Raw genomic sequence first — 15,442 nt, forward strand, 5'->3', positions numbered from 1 at the left:
TCCTTGACATCAAACCGTGATGAAAAATTCTAATAAACAGTACTCTCATCTAGTGAACTTAGGTAAGTATAATCGTGAATGTACGTGCGCAATGAACGCAGAACATAGGGCAGTTGGCGTGATTAGGTTAAACGTATATGTTTGGATGCATATATTAATGTACGCCTAAGGAATTAGTTTGTGCTATCAGTACGAAGACTTTTGAAGACGCCTTTGTGCCACTTTGTACTCTGTGAACTCCGAACAACTGATTTTTAGCTACAAAATGCAGAACGTTGTTCCCGTTTTTTCTCTTCTGGGAAGCACTAGTAATCGAGCCAGGTAGCTCAGGCCAGCAGATCTGTAGCCTGAATCACTTGAAGCCTTGATGACCCGAGCTAATTACTTACTAAAAATTTCCCTCTAGAGAAGTATATATATATAGGGTGTTTGTCGACAGGAAACGAACGGCCGGCAAGTTTAAGGCTGGCCATATATTAGCGTCTGCTTCTCTCGAGAAAGAAAGAGGGAGCAAAAGGTGATAAGGGAAAGAATGGGGGCTAATATTATCTTTGCAGCAAGGTATCTGTTGTAAGGTCTAGCGTGTCAGGTCAGGAAATAAAATTACTTGGCATATCTCATAAAAATTCACTGAATATGTAATACATAAAGTAATTGACATAACAGAACAACTGTAAGTGTCTACCACGTGTGTCTTGCATTAAAGCAGTTTTTTTCACCCTAAGTAAATATCCTTTCGGTAACTTCTGCCATTGTGGCAAGGCATATTTGGTTTACCTACACTCGAAGACTACAGCTAGTCTATTTACAAGACATTTTTTAGTTTCTTGCGTATTTTTAGCTAAAAAACTTACTTTTTCTAATGATGAGAATTTGCTATGGCTTAAAAACTAGCTGTCTCGACCATTTTCAGAATTTCAAAATGCCAACATTTACCTGTCCGTTTGGTCAGTTAGCTGATAGGTACTTCTTATGAACATAATTTATCTATTAGTACGATGCTCGAGTAAACCAGGACAGACTTTCTGCCATAGTGAATAGAATATCTTACACGTCTAACAATTTATTAGATAGTCAGTTTTAAGTACTCATGCTCGTTCATACCACTGCCAAAGCTATTGCAACTCACCGTTAGAATATCCAAAATAACCACGCTGCCACTGCTCTTCTTAAGGTAATTGCACGTTAACCTTCACGCTCTACTATGGAGTAGAACGTTTTTTGTTCTTTACGATAGGTCACAGCATACACAATGTCACACTAGCGTATCCGATACATCACTCGTTTTGTAAGGATTACGATCATTAGCACGGTCAGGTAAATGTTAAAGGATGCATTCAAGATTCTTCGTGGATCCCCCGTCGGCCTTCGTTTACTAACAAGCCTAAACTGCAGACCGATTGTCCCGTCCAGACAGTTACCGCTCGACAAGGTATTATCAATAATAGCGTTTACCTTGCTTGGTAAAGGTAACCGAGGTTAATTTGTAGCACCATAAGCGTTTCTGACGTACGCTGCTGTAAAGATATTGAGATAGATTCACGGAGCTGAGCTATCGAGACGTAATGGCATGTCACGTTCAGCTGCCCTTCTATAATCGTTGCTATTTGATGGTTATCGCAAAGAAAAAAAAAACTCATTCGTAGCACCCCTTAGGGCACCGGAGTAGCTGTTATGAAAAAGCTTCTACAGATATCTTAACTACGATTTATCATCACTATATGCGTCATACATAACGCCGGCAACGTAAGTTGTGAATTTTTTTTTGTTTTTATCTACGAGTAGTCAGATATATAGCTTCATAGTAGAAATCGCTTCAGCATGAGTTTGAAAAAAATACCTAACAGTAGAGTGATTAAATAAAATATCCTGAGTTTCCAGTTACAACGTGACCAGGTCATGTATGATGACTATACCAGCGCTTTTGAATGAGTTGGAATCGACACATTGTAAAGGCTCCTGTTGAAAAATCTGATGACACAAGTTAACAAAATGTATGGAAACTCTGATCGCCTTCGTTTGTCACAGCAGCTCGGTGCAAGTAGCATATATCACAGTCAAGGAATCCGCATCCCACAAGTAGTTTGTATCTACTACAGCTGAATATTTCTAAGCGAATCCATTATCATTTGTGCTCAGTTATTTCTGGATATCCGAAAGCACTTTAGGCTATGACTATACTCGCAGTTGTTTCCGTTCAAGCCGTTCTCCTCATATAAAGTAATATTAAAGAGCCATTGCGTTTGATATTTTTATTGGCTGACTCAGATCTCAATTTGTAGTCTGGTGTATATATATATCCGTATTAGGAAATCACTTCGTAAATCTATAGTCAAGGCTTTTGTCAGGAACAACGCCTAACTTGACTGTGTCTTATCTCTATATAATGCTTGCTTTACTACAAGCAAGCCATAGAAATTTTAATTCGCTTTTTTCGACTCGCTTGATTCTAGAACTAATCAACTTCATACCCGAAAGATGACTATTTATCATGTTCGTTGAATGAGACACATCCTTTTAACACATGCTTCTGTCTTAGGAAATCAATATTCAACAAAACATAGCTGAATTGTTTGTCACGCTACGTCATCTACTTAGTGTCTCAGTGTGAGAGACCGTCAATAGCCTACGTACCTCAGGAACTCATGGCAAGCGTTCGGAAAGCCAAGAGTCGGAATAATTTATCAAGTTATGGGAGGCAGCTAGGACAACTCACCAAGACCAGTTGAAGTCTAGCCATCATACCAAAAATCCTCTTAAAAATGTCTATAAAAAAATGTAAAACTGTATGTATGTTAGTCAAGAACTTCAGAGGCAAAGATCTCCGGAGGGTTGAATAAGAACTGCAGCTATAATATCCAACGATAATGTCACTTAACTCTAACGTTACATTGCATCCTAAGTGTTACGGAAGGCTGTATGATATCACAGCAAAATGTGTGTGTACTCTAGTTGGAAAAGGAGGCATGCATACGTTTACCACAAAACGTGGGAAAATCCTAGCTAACCATGTGAGCTGCTATCTACATGTGTATATAGATTTTTTTTACTAGGCTTTTGCTTAAGTAAAGGATCGTAGCGCTGCAAAGTATATAATTTACAAATCTGAAGTTCTGAAAGATACTCTATCTTAAGCAAACATGCTAAAAAACCAAATGTTCCGTATTTTACCTTCCGTACCGCCGCCAGATTCTCCATTAGATGGCTGGCTCCAGCACGAAATGAAGTACGTCCACGCAAACTCAGATCCTCGGATTCAGACTGAGACCATCAAGTTCCCCCTAAGTTTATCAAGCGAACACATTACCACACTGTCACGAGGACAACTAAACACGCTATGTCTTTAATTAGACGTCGAAAGCAATATCCTTAGTTGCCTTATTAGAAGATTCGATAAATGCTAAAATTATCAAGATCTCAGTCTGCTATTTTAGTAAGTCATCTATGAACTAATAAATATTTACATGTGCAAACAAGCTTTAGTTGTGTGTTAAACTTTTAAAAGTGTTAAACCTGTTCGCGTGATACCAGTTACCAATATCTTGAAATATTTTGATGACAAATCGCACATTCAACAAAATTGTAACCCCTATGCCCAGAATAATATGTACACTGTGATTATATGGGGCGGTCCAAGATTTATTGGGGCGAAAAGTTGTGCAGAGGCGTGTTGCAGTAATCGAGTCGATGATCGTTCTAGTAGGAACAGCCGACATCTTGTCTGGCATTGCGTGCGGACGAAGCGAAACGAAACGAACTGCCATTAGGCTACAAAAAAAACCGGTCAGTTGCTTCTGTACGGTATTCGTTAAATAGTTGAGTGATTTCAGTTGGCCTCGACTGGACAAAATGACAGGCGAAAGCTTCCACAGTAAAGAAGAGATTAAGAGAAGGCTTGTATATAGTCTTCTCTCGAGAAGGTCGATTGTTCCACAACGAACGTGAGCGAACGACAAAGAGTGTCTACACAGGACACTTAAAATGTAGCAGGAAACTTTAGGTAAAGCAAACGAAGCTGAGCAGATCTGCCAAGCCTTCACCTTACGCATAAATTTGTTTTTCCGAAAGGCTTGGCCCTGTTTTCTAGAGTATGGGAATAGCGTTCGCCACCAAAAGGCTGCCTAAGCGATTTCACCTGTTAGGACCTCCACAGCTAAACTCACACAACATAATATATACAAATCATAGTTGCCTACAAAAAATTATTGTTCATTGCAAGACTGCACAGTTCAAGTACTATAAGACTCAGTTACGTCACGAAGAAGCGATAAACGAGCTCAATCAACGTTTGCTTGAAGGAAATTTGTATGTTGAGAGTCCGTATGACGTCCGTTTGGCTGAACCACTGTTGCGCGTGCATGTCCAATTTGAATGCATACTTGCTTTCCATAGCTGCATGGTGCTCCCGACAAGTACTTATCTTTCTGGTAAATTGCTAAGTCAAAAAGGGAAAACTGCCAGCCACCCTAATAGGAAGTGTCGTGATCTGCCCATCCAGACTGAGTTTAGCTCTCAAAAAGCCCGCCACTAACTACCATGCAAAAAACTATTTTTCATCTGAAGTTAGATAGCTCAAAACAATGAAGTATTCCTTTTCAAATAATAGAACCCTTTTGTGCCAACGCCGTTTGGACATAACCGCTTGCACATAAGTCGAAAAGTCACGTAACGGTGTCACTGCGCACCGCTCAAATGTATCGTATACAATAATAATTGTGTGAAGCACTTTCATTTCAATACCGTTTCGATCATATATCAATATCATTGATCAATAGGACCAACTGAATGCTACTGCAAAGGTTCAGGAATATTTTATCAGGTTCCGCAAGATCTCGTTACGGCCACAATAGCTCGTTATCCTATAAGTTTTTTTTTCTTGTTGATAATGTAAGTAGCGTTAATAAATTGCTAGATCGAACAAACGACGTGGACGAATCGTGCGATGTAACGTGTTACAATATGTACTTGGAAGACACTGATTCCGTAATAGCTGTGCTCAAAATTATTCCTTTCCAAATATATGTAAATTAGGTCACGCGTGTTGTCCACATGTGTCCTTGCGAACGAGATACGCACAATTCATAGCTATGAATTTAATCGGATTATAAATTCCTACTGCGCACTGATATTACTGACAATGACTATCATTTCACGTATCTTCTGTGATTTTTATTCAGCTGACCGGTTAGCAAAGCTCACATTTCGCTACAGCCGTATCAACACGGTATCAGCCTCTTCTCTGCCAGTCTTATGTAGTTTAACATATCAGGCTATTATTAACACTGTTATTCCAGGAAAAAAGTGTTGAAAAGCAACGTGTAACCAAATTTGCTATTACCTCCTTTCCAGGTGGTCAGTGACGCTTTTCTAGACTAAGTCAATGATGGTGTGGCTGGCGGAAAAACTATTTCGAATAACAAATGAATTACTGGTTCTTATTCATCATTACATGAGCTATTAGGACGAGCTACTACGCTGACCGGCCGATCGTAGGAACAATAGGTACCGTAACGATAGGTAGAGATCGTCAACTCGAACGCCACTCGTGCACACATCGTCGGGTCACCAACGAAACTGACAGCAAACCAGCAAAAGACTAGCTAACCACAAAAGGCAACAAAGCATACACGATGCTCTAAAATAGGCAAGTTTTAGTCAAAATACCACAATTTGCAAAGCCAAGGTACACCGGAGGCCTAAGCACGTGAAGTCTCGGGTGAATGTTTTACATTATTAGATGAATCTTTCAGCAGTAAAGTCCGATCTGCGTAATGCATAAGCCCTTAAAATTAAAAAAATGCACCATGGGCAATCAAGGATATGTGCCTTGGCGTCTTCCCAAGTCCCAGTTAAATAACTCAATCAACTGCCTGAGTCGAGTTCGTGTACTGTGGTTTAAACACGATAATTCTTCGATAAAATATTTCAACTTGTGTTTCTAGAGTTCAAAGCTAACCGTGTATGTTCGTTATTATAATTTGATAAACAGCATTTACCTACGTGGCGCGGTATGGTAGCCTCTTGTTAATTTTAAATAGCTCATATGTGTTACAAAAAACATCTATCGATTCAGTGCGTCAGTAACATCTTTCAGTGAATGCACCTAATTTTATAGTTAATTTACTAAGTGGAGATAATTAACTTCTCCCGAGCGCATGAACACTGATAATTAGACATTTTTAGAGGAGCTTATGAGCGAAAATAAGACTTCTCATCGTTCCGGCTTGTATCATTTGAAATTCATTAATATCATTGAACAAAGAAGTAAAACACAGTATTTCTATGTTCCGAACTACTTGAAAAGCTGATTAGTGTTCGTTCTGACAAAGCTGAGGTCCTTCTGTCCAGAAATAATATTTTCATTAGATATCACTTTAAGGCAGGTTTATTTAAATATAAATATTAGGTGTTCATTATCTTGGATTTTTGGTGCTTGTTCGACCCTTGACCCGCAATGCCTTATAGCTTCTGGCTCTATAATCGCTTAAAAGCTGTTAAATGCGATCAGCCGTGTAGCTACGCAGCCTGCATGTATCCTTGCGGCATTGTCAACATAAGCCGATATTTTTCCTATAAGAGACATCTCTCCCTTTCAAGCCAGGCCCTTATTTCGCGCTTATTTCATAGGGTCATGCTGATACTATTGTCTATTTGAGCAGAAATTGAACATGTTTCAGAGAACAAACATGAAACTTTTGAACGTCGCCAACTCTCGGGGGTTTCCATCAAGACGGGCTTCTTAGAGCGTTTCAATAATGCCTTGCGGCACAAATCGCGCCCTTGGGAGTCTTAATAAAACTTTCAATAAGTTCCAGGCATGAACTGTGAAAACATACAGTGTTAGATCTTCGAGAAAGTTCTGTACACGAAAGATTCCATTTCGATTTAAGAAGATTACCTTATTCTTGCACTGGCTTTTTGTTATCATTTCATTTCTAATATCAACATAATAACTAGTCAATAAGTAATAGCTTATCGTTTAGTAATGCGTGATTTACGACTCCGCGAGCACCACTCATAAAGCACGGAAATAAAATGAATGCTACTTGAAGATCCTATAATTTAGACGCAAAAATATCTCATTCGTGTTAGAAGTAAATGACATATGTAGAGATGAAAAATCTAGAACATATAATATACTTGTCCTCTGTTATATTTATAAAAAATAGATCTCCTTCACCAAGAGAAAATCCGCAGAGGCCCGCCTCTTTGGAAGCTCAATAAACAGTTCGCAATAGAATCGTAACGGTGTATAAACAGCTTTAGCATTCATACTACCTGGACGCAGGGCACATACAGAGAACTACTTTTCCTCGTAAAAGTTCTCTGGAACTAAACGGGACAGCATCAAAGCTCTATTACTTCCATCGACTGCGTATACAAGACTTATATATAGTTCTTGATCCAGATGCAGGCCCGCAAGGAGTCTTCCATGAATACACTGAGAGACTCAACTGCTAGCGATATGAAGAGACAAAACATATCCTATACCGGCGTTCAAAACATCCCTATAAAGCTTTGAATGAGAGTTCGTTTGGCCAATGACTTTGAAATATGTTCAGTAATTACCGCATGCATTCAATGAAAGGCAACCTTAGAAAAAGCACTTAACATGAGGTGAGGAATGTAGCTTTAACGGAAAGTTCCACTAGCGACAATGCCTAGATAAATATGTCTGCTCGGACCAGATCAGCATGAGCAGCGATAGCGCGTAGCAGTTGCACTCCCTATACGCTCTGTTCAGTGCCATCTGTGGATCAACAATTTTCCCGTTGGGATAGCGAGGAAGTCCGCTGAACGAAATTCCCAAAGAACAAAGCCGCCAGCTTTTATCTGTGGTGTCCTACGGCAAAGAAAAACGCAATCTATACATTTCCTCTCAGTTCTCCGATGCACCTCCTCCAGAGCATAGAGAAACCTTCAGTCTCTTCTCAGGGGAACTGCAGAACGGCCTTGCAATGGCTGTCTGTTTAACCCTACTGAACATAGTGTATCGTCGTCCAGTTTTAGCTTCGTTCTATTCTCCGTATACATTTTCGACATCTATCAAAGCAGATTATAGGAAACCTGCAGCAATCACGTGCCGTAGCTCGCAGAGTTATGTAACCACGACCGGCGATCCATGTTCTAAAAGAGTTTCGAGAGGGTGCTACCCTTGGAAATAATGACTCATTTCGTGTCAGGGTACCTAATATCGAACTTCACTTTTGTTACCTGGGTACCACTACTATCCACGGTCAAACTTATGGACAAAGTTCAAGGAGCAGAGTTCTGAGCGAGCCGCGAAACTGTTAGCTACGGTAGAGATGCAATATGGTGGAATATTAAAAAAAAAAAACAGTCATTTAACATGTTGATGTGTAATGCAAATTTTTCTCTCAAACTATACGTTTGAAAAAAATTACGCACTGGAAGGGAACTAGGAAGCCTTGGGATGTATACTAATCAGCCAGGTTTGGATATATAAGTAAACTTATGCTAATTCAGTTTGCAAATTGTCAGCTATAAGCTAGTTCTTACCCTATTAGTATAAAAATGCCTATCTTTAAAGTTTTTAAGCGTAAAAAAGTAATTTGTTACATTTTCGTTTAAGATTGTCCGGCTTCAGCGTTCCATTCGAGGTTCCAAATGCTGGTATTTATATCTAATGGTTATCGATTGTCCGATATATCATAGATATAGAAGGATTTGTTGGCCAATTTATTCAGTGAATGAACAGTGAAAGAAGTTAGCTGGACTTCATCTAGAGCTATATCGTCGTAGATGAAAATATATGGAGTCTCTTGCTCAGTTTGGATTACTCTGTTGTCCGATTCCAGGCTGGTGGCTCTATACAAACATTACACAGACGATCTTGGCAGTAAAATCGAAATGGATTGGATGGAAGAAGATTTCAAAATTTTTCTAGTATGCAGTTTGTAATTGGAAGAAGTTTGGCAAGAGTTTTATTGATATTGATGGAAGGGATCATTGAAAACGAGTGCAGTGGCTTAGAACGTTAATTTGCATACGTTGATTTTATTCAGGCTGATTTCATTAGTAATACTATTAGTCTGTTGGACGCAACTTTGGCAATCAATAGCCGACCGCATTTTCTTGATTAAAAGTGGCCGTTAGGATAGGTCACGTAAATCCTCCTATTCGTAAGGGTCCCTCGATATTTTCGTTTCGAAACTTTGTTCTGATGCGAGACATTTGTCAGACAGCTTTAAAAGCAATAGAGACAACATAATTGATGATCGTTTTTCGCGCGCAGGCTTAACTTGACAAGCGAACATTATGCTGAAACGACATATCTGACAGTAGTTTAATACCAGAATATTTTGCTCTGCGCTACGACGCAGACAATGCGATTGGCTCGTTAAATATCAGTGATAAGCCTGAGTAACTATTTTTCAATTAGAAACCAGTTCCAGTTACGAACGTACTGTTTTTTTAAATTAAAGCCTACATGCGTGTTGAAACTGGTAATTGAACAACGACACGCAAATGGACAATTGACTTCGCTAACGATCATCTCTATTTAAATGAATGGAGCAATTGAAGGACAACTTCTGAACGCAGTCCCATCATCACACGCTCCCGTAGGCAAAAGTAAAGGTCAAATCGTTCTTGTGTAAATAGACAGCGGCACTGATGTGCGCAAAAAAATTGTTACCATATAATCGAATCCCGCTACTCACTTGGTCCAAGAATCGCTCTAGTCAGAGGACGTGTGCAGGCGAACGTTCGGAAATTATAACATTGCCACCCCATTCGACTTCAGTCGTTCGAAGGGCTACAACAAAGATACCATAAAGGAAATTGGACCTGATTACGTCACCAATAGGTAAACATTGTGATTTGTCGGATTTCTGCCCAGCCACGTATCTTGGGTGTCTCTAGTTGCATTAGAATGCCGGAACAGCGTTCAAACAGTGGAGAGTTTTTTTTTTCTCGGTATTTAAAGCTACCTTTAGAATGAGAGAAGTTCTGGAAAATATCGACCATCTGCAGCTAGCCATAATATCGAGTTTTACATGGAATATTTAATATGGCACAAATCACCGTATGAATAGTTGTAAGTAGAATAGAGGACTTTTATGGGTCTCAACTTGGGTAACTCAGTAACGCATTATTCAGTTCATCTATTTATGAGCATTCAGCCTTTGGCTGAGGGTAACGCATCGTAACTTCGTTGTCGTGAAGTTCTTAATTGAGAGTTCAGCAATGGGCCAAATGGTGTCATTTATAACCACATATAGGATACCCGAGATGTACGGTACAATTTGAACAGTGCGTTCCCGAATCAGTGAGAACTCAATGTATCATAGTATACATGTCTGCGGAAGTTAATCGTGTTAATCACTTGCAACATACAAAGATTACCGGACAGCCTCGCCTTGGTTCCATGACGCTTTCCACAGATAAACTTTGCCAGGCTGAAATTTCTAGCAAGGAATACAATGATATTATACTACTCCCAATGGCGTCCGAGAACTGACTTGTTGGGATAAGCAGCGTAATATTCCGAATTGGATTTAACAAAAGTTCAACGAATAGTCCAAATTGTATCCTTCGATCGTTGAACATTACAAACTGTTAGTCAATAGCCACACGGATCAAATGTAGACAATTTTAAGTTTCGAACCTCAGGTAAGAGCGCTATCGTCTTTTTGATATTGAAGTTTTCATGCTTGTGATACGGTGTCTTCGACTTTATCATAATTAACATTTACCTCTATAGACGTTTCAACCACGCACCAAAGGTGCGCATTTTAGTGCACCGACCACAATTCATCTCCCACAGATGACCTTATGTAAGAATCTGTTTTATGATAGACAAGACGTTATTTGTTGCTATTGGAAGTTATAGAAAAAATAAGCCAAGTCTCATTTGACTTAGGTTATTTTTATCATAGAGATAGAACTGTACATCTAAAATGAAACTGAAATTAATATATAGTGAAACAAAGATAACGTTTTAAGGTTTTGAGGGTTGGTGCTCGTAGAAATCTACGATATTCAAGGGCAAAGTGTTTCGGATGTAACTATTCAAACATTATTGACTAAGCTAAATACTCTATAGGCTCATCTTTAGGACAAATTTCGCTTTTTACCACCGAACGCGCACACTTTGTAGTCCCAGCACGCTGCACAATTATATACCAAGCTCCGTTCGAGAGTTTTATTTGAAAACAATATATATATGGAGAAGAACTATTCGAAAAACTACATTATATAGTACGCGTCATCATTTAACAACATATTTTATCGTTACAAGCGCAAGCTTAACGTATGCAACATTTGCGGTAATATAAAGTTAAATGGAATTATATCGCGCCATTTGTGCCTTGTGTTTAGCTTGGCGTCGTAAGACATTTTGAAACAATTTGATTCAAGTTACTTCGCTACTTGCTAGCCATCAGTGGCAGATATAACCTTTTCAGCCCAGCAGAATTTTACCTTTGTTAGCTCGATTTTGCATTGTATATTGCAAATTCAGCTTGAAAATGCGCACGTTAACACTTCTGGAGGCCTTCGTGCAAGCCACAGGTCTATTGCAGGCAGTCTAAAAAAATGATGCTGATTGTATCGTTTAGTACGTAGAGGGAGAGATTTATTGAACTGAAAGCTTGGCTTTAAGCGAAATGCGTTGCGTGCATCGTCTCCATCCTGATAACGGTACAGCCGTACTGCCACAATGCAGCCAATTCTAACAAGCTAATAGACAGACACAATAAGTAGCAACGAAAACGGTAGAAACGGCTGGAACTTTAAGATAGATCGCAAAAAACAATGCTATTGGCTCCAGCACCACACTAACTAGGAAAAAACATCGCTACTTTAAATATACCTAAAATAATCATGTTAGTATATGTACAAATGCATGTGACAGATTAATACATAACAAAGCCTACTTGACAATAACATTTGCCTACTAATGACGTAAAAACCTAAGGGCTACAGGTCTTCACAAGCCTGGAAAAGGTCATCAGCGGCTAGTATCAACACGCGGAAACTTATGGGTAACTTGGCCGTGAGTTTCTAAATTACGAAAGTCAAGTCAATCAAACAACAGGGTACTAACTAATTACGTACTGCTAAAAAACGTTCATAGATTAATATATTGCTGCGGTATATTTGTGGTCTCTTCCCATTGTCATGTGAACGATGTCCTAAGTTTTTAACGAAACTGTATGATACAATTTAAAATCTTTTCGCGTAGCTTCATCCAGAAACATCTCGCTCACCTGTTTGGTTCACTACCATCTATTCGTCCTATTTTCTCTTCTCCTCATAGATTTATTTAGGAACTGGCTATTATAGAACAGGCAAGAAGTTGACTCTCTGTTTACTACAACGAGCTGTACTAAGTATTAAACCGGTAAAGTATACCTTCATAGATATGAGCATTGCCTGTCTGTAAAGGTTCTATTTATTTTTTCTATTTCGTTCTTCGATATTAGCACGTTCCCGGAGTGTTTCTACGGATAAGTCGATTTAATCGTCAAAGTAACAGAACTCAACAATGGATTTCGAACGCTCAACAAATCTGTCCAAAGACGCCTTAGAAGAGGCATTGACCACAAGCCTCATACTGCCTACTCCTAGTTAACGGCTCCTTCAATAGTACGTGCTACTATAAACCCACATATTCTCTAAATATCGAGCTAGGGGACCCCCGATAGAAAAGGTTTTGTATCATTATATTGATGACTTGTAGGCACTTGCAAGTATACAGAACTTGAAACTTTGTATCAAGGTCTATCGATATGTACCCATAAAACAATAAAGCATACTAGATCCGAAACACTAGAATGAGTTTCAATTATTGCGATCTGTACGTCATGATTCGATAAAAACAAAAAAAATAGCGAAAACTGGTAAATCTACGTGCGACCACTCGTCGGAATCGAGGGAAGCGTTTCATATAAGGGTTGTATATATTTTATGTATACGAATAATATTCTGTATGAAAGTCCTCGTAGTTTAGCAATGAAATAGATGCCAATAAGTCAATGCAGCTGTATCCTGAGTTAGGAAATATGTTTATAGGTAAATACCTTGTCATAGATGAAAGTTGCGACTTTTTTAGCACACCTTCCTATTCAAGTCTGGTCATGGGGTCTGTATCACTGTGCAACGGTTTTTCCCTTTTATCGTCGACCGGTCATAGGCATACCACACCTATAACAAGATGTCCCCTTAATGAACAAACACGGGCCGTTTCCGATTAGAGCATCCCTTAAAGAAGCACGAAGCCACAGGCTCTCCAACAGTCGATGTTATATGGAGCTCTCCATTGTTGCCTACATCAGCCTCGGAAGCTGTGCATACATTCCCACTAGTCCATCGACAGTGCTTCTTCAATGGACCGGCTTTTGAACAACGTGTTTACTGACAGAAGTTAGATTCATGTGTGTCTAGGTAACAAAAAACGGACGCCTCTATGAACTTTTTTTGGAAGTAGGCCGTACAACAGTGGCGCCTATATTGTTTTTTTTTATTTTCAGAAAACGTGACATGCATTAAGGTCGTATGAACAACAGGTAATTGAATGTAGTTTTACTTAAGCAACACTTTGTGTCAAACGCGCATACATACGTAATATAACTGATAGTAATCAATGGTTCTTGTGTGCGCTTCATGTGTATTACCCTCATAAATCGAGTTCTACGTTCGATACTGCGGTTACGTATTGCTTCAGATGGCTGGCTCCCAGCGCGAAACGGAACACGTTCAAACTCGCTTTTGAGAGATTAAGATTACCCTACGTGTTCCTAGCATTGCGAGAACGCTGTGTATTACTGTAATCTGGCCGAGCAGATTGCGGAAGCCGACGGATACTCACAACCGCATTTATTGCTCATAACGTAACTTATTCTAAGAACGTACAATATAAGTGAAGAGTCCAGTTGAAGTACTACTTAGCCTGCGAACCAACTGTTCAAGTGAACCTTAAAATAGTAATATAATAGTATTTAACCCGTGATATGAAACGTCAAATTTGACTATGAGCAAAAGTATGAAAGTGCAGTATATTGGTTAGTTATTACTTTCGGCAGCCCGTCTGAAATTGTCGTAGCTGAAAAAACGTTTAAATACAACGATTTGTTTTTAGTCCACGCGCTGCCAAAGTAATTTGGAAAGAAATTGATCGGTTCGATTTGCTAAGCGGCCTCAAGCAATACTTAATCAGGCCTTAAACGAAGCCACAAGCGTTAATTGCCAGGAAGTGACATCAGTAGTAAACTAAAAGTCTACAAGGACACTTAGCATATTTCTTATCCTTCTATTGCCATTGTCGTAAACGTATCGAAATGGATAGTGGAAAACCTCGTCGGATCGTAGATCGGTACTTATGTTATATAGATTTCCGAATAAAGGCGAAAAAGGAAAGCAGAGCAAATTAGCGCAGACTAACCGCGGCATTCTATATGATAAAATTTATATTTGTGCGCCGATAATGATCGTTACTTTTTAAACTGTTGTTATAGTTAAGAGTGGAAATGAACCAAGCATGTGTATCAACGTATGAAGAAACATTTCTCAAGTTAGTGGATAAGGTGTCTGAAGGCTATTTAGCTTACGACTCTATAGCAAGCAAAAATCCACAGGTAGGAATGAAATCAGTTCTTCGCTAGCTTACTCAATCAATCTAAAAGTTTACCTCGTATGCGTGTTTTCACGAAAGTGAAGTAGGTTACACCCTTGTCTGTCAGATACGCCTATGAATTTTGCAGCTAGGCGGAGCCACTATCGATGTTTTACAAACTTCGGTCTCGTCTACATGCAAAATTTCGATTGCTCTTTGAAATAATTTCTAATACTTTCTTTCTAACATCAACGCCGCGCTTCTGATCTATAATATTTGCAGTATTATAGATTGGTAAATTGAGCCAAATGAACGTCGTGTCATTATATTTTTTTATTTCTATCGTTTAATTTATAGGAGAACTAGGAGGCGTACGTCTAACTTTGTGAAAGGTTGGCGGACGTCTGCCAATGCCGCTGGCGAGCAATTGTCCCTGTGTTATTAAGTCAATTTCGATGCGGTGCTTATGTAAAGCATTTAAGGCAGTGCGGTAAGTTTTACTCAGTGCTCTCAAAGCTGTTATATATCTGAGGTTCATTTGGCAAATAGTTCGTTGCTTAAAGAAGCGAATTGGAATTACCACTTAGTTAAATAGCGTATACTGACATTCTATTAAAGGAGTAACTTGTTCTGCATGGAACTGACTGAAACCGCAACATCTACCCTACGAACTTCGAGTATCATGTACAGTTTGCCTAGTTTTTATAGAACTGTAATATTCGGTAATCGGACTGAGCAGTCACAGCAATAACTTCAAAGGTGATGTCGGCTGATCGCTTGACTAACTCCCACAAGAATGGCGAGACGAACCATGAAAATTTAACAACGGCGGCCAAGATTTGAGCCAGGCACTTTTTCTAAATT

General features: G+C 39.2%; 2 protein-coding genes across 2 annotated transcripts in view; one reads left to right on the top strand and one right to left on the bottom strand.

Moving 5' to 3' along the window:
* The window catches only part of LOC111247168 (solute carrier organic anion transporter family member 74D-like), a 59,795-nt gene extending 58,362 nt beyond the window's left edge, over nucleotides 1-1,433 (bottom strand). Inside the window, exon 1 of the mRNA XM_086984943.1 lies at nucleotides 1,130-1,433. The gene's annotated coding sequence lies outside the window, so the exon portion shown is untranslated. The remainder of the gene's footprint in view (nucleotides 1-1,129) is intronic.
* LOC111248166 (solute carrier organic anion transporter family member 74D-like) overlaps nucleotides 1-15,442 on the top strand; it is a 33,841-nt gene that overhangs the window by 3,218 nt on the left and 15,181 nt on the right. The window lies entirely within an intron of this gene.

Source organism: Varroa destructor, unplaced genomic scaffold (genome assembly GCF_002443255.2).
Source record: "Varroa destructor unplaced genomic scaffold, Vdes_3.0 BEIS01000003.1, whole genome shotgun sequence".
NCBI lineage: Eukaryota > Metazoa > Arthropoda > Arachnida > Mesostigmata > Varroidae > Varroa > Varroa destructor.